Genomic DNA, 5,180 nt, shown 5'->3' on the forward strand with positions numbered 1-5,180 from the left:
TAAAATACTAATCGGAACCAGCTTTTATCGACTGTCTCAGTGTGGTACCACATTACTACGTGATACAGACCAGAAAAAGGCCAGGATCTGGCCAACAAGTATGCGTAAAATGCGAAAGTACGAGCCAGATGAGGGAAAATACCAGACCTAACCCAGCCATACCCGGCGTTATCCTCTAAAATATTAATCGCAACCAGGTTTAATTGACTGTTTCGGTGTCGTACCGCATTACTACGTGATCGAAACCTGAAAAAGGCCAGGATCTGGCCAACAAGTATGCGAAAAATGCGAAAGTACGAGCCAGATGAGGGCAAATACCAGACCTAACCCAGACATAACCGGCGTTATCCCCTAAAATATTAATCGCAACCAGGTTTAATTGACTGTTTCGGTGTGGAACCAAATTGCTACGTGGTCCAAGCCAGAAAAAGGCCAGGATCTGGCCAACAAGTATGCGCAAAATGCGAAAGTACGAGCCAGATGAGGGCAAATCCCAGACCTAACCGTGACATAACCGACGTTATCCTCTAAAATATTCATCGCAACCAGGTTACATTGACTGTATCGGTGTGGTACCGCATTACTACGTGATCCAAACCAGAAAAAGGCCAGGATCTGGCCAACAAGTATGCGAGAAATGCGAAAGTACGAGCCAGATGAGGGCAAATACCAGACCTAACCCAGACATAACCGGCGTTATCCCCTAAAATATTAATCGCAACCAGGTTTAATTGACTGTTTCGGTGTGGTACCACATTACTACGTGATACAGACCAGAAAAAGGCCAGGATCTGGCCAACAAGTATGCGAAAAATGCGAAAGTACGAGCCAGATGAGGGCAAATACCAGACCTAACCCAGAAATAACCGGCGTTATCCACTAAAATATTAATCGGAACCAGGTTTAATTGACTGTTTCGGTGTGGTACCGCATAACTACGTGATCCAAACCTGAAAAAGGCCAGGATCTGGCCAACAAGTATGCGAAAAATGCGAAAGTACGAGCCAGATGAGGGCAAATCCCAGACCTAACCGAGACATAACCGACGTTATCCCCTAAAATATTAATCGCAACCAGGTTTAATTGACTGTTTCGGTGTGGTACCGCATTACTACGTGATCCAAACCTGAAAAAGGCCAGGATCTGGCCAACAAATATGCGAAAAATGCGAAAGTACGAGCCAGATGAGGGCAAATACCAGACCTAACCCAGACATAACTGTCGTTATCCCCTAAAATATTAATCGCAACCAGGTTTAATTGACTGTTTCGGTGTGGAACCACATTACGACGGGATGCAAACCAGAAAAAGCTCTGGATCTGGCCAACAAGTATGCGAGAAATGCGAAAGTACGAGCCAGTTGACGCCAAATCCCAGACCTAACCCAGACATAACCGGCGTTATCCCCTAAAATATTAATCGCAACCAGGTTTAATTGACTGCTTCAGTGTGGTACCACATTACTACGTGATCCAAACCAGAAAAAGGCCAGGATCTGGCCAACAAGTATGCGAAAAATGCGAAAGTACGAGCCAGATGAGGGCAAATACCAGACCTAACCCAGAAATAACCGGCGTTATCCACTAAAATATTAATCGGAACCAGGTTTAATTGACTGTTTCAGTGTGGTACCAAATTCCTACGTAGTCCAAGCCAGAAAAAGGCCAGGATCTGGCCAACGAGTATGCGCAAAATGCGAAAGCACGAGCCAGATGAGGGCAAATCCCAGACCTAACCGAGACATAACCGGCGTTATCCTTTAAAACATTAATCGCATCCAGGTTTAGTTGACTGTTTCGGTGTGGTACCGCATAACTACGTGATCCAAACCTGAAAAAGGCCAGGATCTGGCCAACAAGTATGCGAAAAATGCGAAAGTACGAGCCAGATGAGGGCAAATCCCAGACCTAACCGAGACATAACCGGCGTTATCCTCTAAAATATTAATCGCAACCAGGTTTAATTGAAAGTTTCGGTGTGGTACCACATTAGTACGTGGTCCGAGTCAGAAAAAGGGCAGGATCTGGCCAACAAGTATGCGAAACATGCGAAGGTACGAGCCAGATGAGGGCAAATACCACACCTAACCGAGATATAACCGGCGTTATCCTCTAAAATATTAATCGAGACCAGGTTTAATTGACTGTTTCGGTGTGGAACGTCATTATTACGGGATCCAAACCAGAAAAAGCCCAGCATCTGGCCAACAAGGATGCGAAAAATGCGAAAGTTCGAGCCAGATGAGGGCAAATACTAGACCTAACTCAGACATAACCGGCGTTATCCCTTAAAATACTAACCGGAAACAGCTTTTAATGACTGTTTCAGTGTGGTTCCACATTACTACATTATCCAAACCAGAAAAAAACCTGGATCTGGCCAACAAGTATGCGAAAAATGCGAAAGTACGAGCCAGATGAGGGCAAATACCTGACCTAACCAAAATATAGCCGGCGTTATCCTCTAAAATATTAATCGAGACCAGGTTTAATTGACTGTTTCGGTGTGGAACGTCATTATTACGGGATCCAAACCAGAAAAAACCCAGCATCTGGCCAACAAGTATGCGAAAAAAGCGAAAGTATGAGCCAGATGATTGCAAATACCAGAACTAACCCAGACAGAACCAGCGTAATCCTCTAAAACACTAATCGGAACCAGCTTTTATTGACTGTTTATGTGTGGTACCACATTACTACGTGATCCAAACCAGAAAAAGCCCTGGATCTGGCCAACAAGTATGCGAAAAAACCGAAAGTATGAGCCAGATGATTGCAAATACCAGAACTAACCCAGACATGACCAGTGTTATCCTCTAAAACACTAATCGGGACCAGCTCTTATTGACTGTTTCAGTGTGGTCCCACATTACTACGTGATCCAACCAGAAAAAGGTCAGGATCTGGCCAACAAGTATGTGAAAAATGCGAAAGTACGAGCCAGATGAGGGCAAATACCTGACCTAACCAAGATATAACCGGCGTTATCCTCTAAAATATTAATCGAGACCAGGTTTAATTGACTGTTTCGGTGTGGAACGTCATTATTACGGGATCCAAACCAGCAAAAGCCCAGCATCTGGCCAACAAGGATGCGAAAAATGCGAAAGTTCGAGCAAGATGAGGGCAAATACTAGACCTAACGCAGACATAACCGGCGTTATCCCCTAAAATACTAACCGGAACCAGCTTTTATTGACTGTTTCAGTGTGGTACCACATTACTACATTATCCAAACCAGAAAAAGCCCAGGATCTGGCCAACAAGTATGCGAAAAATGCGAAAGTACGTGCATGGTGAGGGCAAATCCCAGACCTAACCGAGAAATAACCGGCGTTATCCTCTAAAATATTAAGCGCAACCTGGTTTAGTTGACTGCATCGGTGTGGTACCACATTACTGCGGGATCCAAACCAGAAAAAATGCCAGGATCTGGTCAACAAGTATGCGAAAAATGCGAAAGTACGAGCCAGATGAGGGCAAATACCCGACCTAACCGAGACATAACCTGCGTTATCCTCTAAAATAATAATCGGAACCAGGTTTAATTGACTGTTTCAGTGTGGTACCACATTACTGCCATGACAAAGCCAGAAAAAGGCCAGGATCTGGCCAACAAGTATGCGAAAAACGCGAAAGTACGAGCCAGATGAGGGCAATTACCAGACCTAACCCAGGCATAACCGGCGTTATCCCCTAAAATACTAACCGGAACCAGCTTTTATTGACTGTTTCAGTTTGGTACCACATTACTACGTGGTCCAAGCCAGAAAAGAGCCAGGATCTGGCCAACTAGTATGCGAAAAATGCGAAAGTATGAGCCTGATGATTGCTAATACCAGACCAAACCGTGACAAAACCGGCGTTATCCTCTAAAATATTAATCGCAAACAGGTTTAATTGACTGTTTCGGTGTGGTACCGCATTACTACGTGATCCATACCAGAAAAAGGCCAGGATCTGGCCAACAAGTATGCGAAAAATGCGAAAGCTCGAGCCTGATGAGGGCAAATACCAGACCTAACCCAGACATAAACGGCGTTATCCCCTAAAATACAAATCTGAACCAGCTTTTATTGACTGTTTCAGTGTGGTACCACATTACTACGTGATCCAAGTCAGAAAAAGCCCATGATCTGGCCAACAAGTAAGCGAAAAATGCGAAAGTACGATCCAGGTGAGGGCAAATCCCAGACCTAACCGTGACATAACCGACGTTATCCTCTAAAATATTAATCGCAACCAGGTTTAATTGACTGTTTCGGTGTGGTACCGCATTACTACGTGATCCAAACCTGAAAAAGGCCAGGATCTGGCCAACAAGTATGCGAAAAATGCGAAAGTACGAGCCAGATGATTGCAAATTCCAGAACTAACCCAGACATAACCAGCGTTATCCTCTAAAATACTAATCGGAACCAGCTTTTATTGACTGTTTCAGTGTGGTTCCACATTACTACGTGATCCAACCAGAAAAAGGTCAGGATCTGGCCAACAAGTATGCGAAAAATGCGAAAGTACGAGCCTGATCAGGCCAAATCGCAGACCTAACCGAGACATAACCGGCGTTATCCTCTAAAATATTAATTGCAACCAGGTTTAATTGACTGTTTCGGTGTGGTACCGCAATACTACGTGATCCAAACCAGAAAAAGTCCAGGATCTGGCCAACAAGTATGCGTAAAATGCGAAAGTACGACCAAGATGAGGGCAAATACCAGACCTAACCCAGACATAACCGGCGTTATCCTCTAAAATATTAATCGCATCCAGGTTTAATTGAAAATTTCGGTGTGGTACCACATTAGTACGTGGTCCGAGTCAGAAAAAGGGCAGGATCTGGCCAACAAGTATGCGAAACATGCGAAGGTACGAGCCAGATGAGGGCAAATACCACACCTAACCGAGATATAACCGGCGTTATCCTCTAAAATATTAATCGAGACCAGGTTTAATTGACTGTTTCGGTGTGGAACGTCATTATTACGGGATCCAAACCAGAAAAAGCCCAGCATCTGGCCAACAAGGATGCGAAAAATGCGAAAGTTCGAGCCAGATGAGGGCAAATACTAGACCTAACTCAGACATAACCGGCGTTATCCCCTAAAATACTAACCGGAAACAGCTTTTAATGACTGTTTCAGTGTGGTTCCACATTACTACATTATCCAAACCAGAAAA

The sequence above is a fragment of the Colletes latitarsis genome, unplaced genomic scaffold, assembly GCF_051014445.1.
Source record: "Colletes latitarsis isolate SP2378_abdomen unplaced genomic scaffold, iyColLati1 scaffold0013, whole genome shotgun sequence".
NCBI lineage: Eukaryota > Metazoa > Arthropoda > Insecta > Hymenoptera > Colletidae > Colletes > Colletes latitarsis.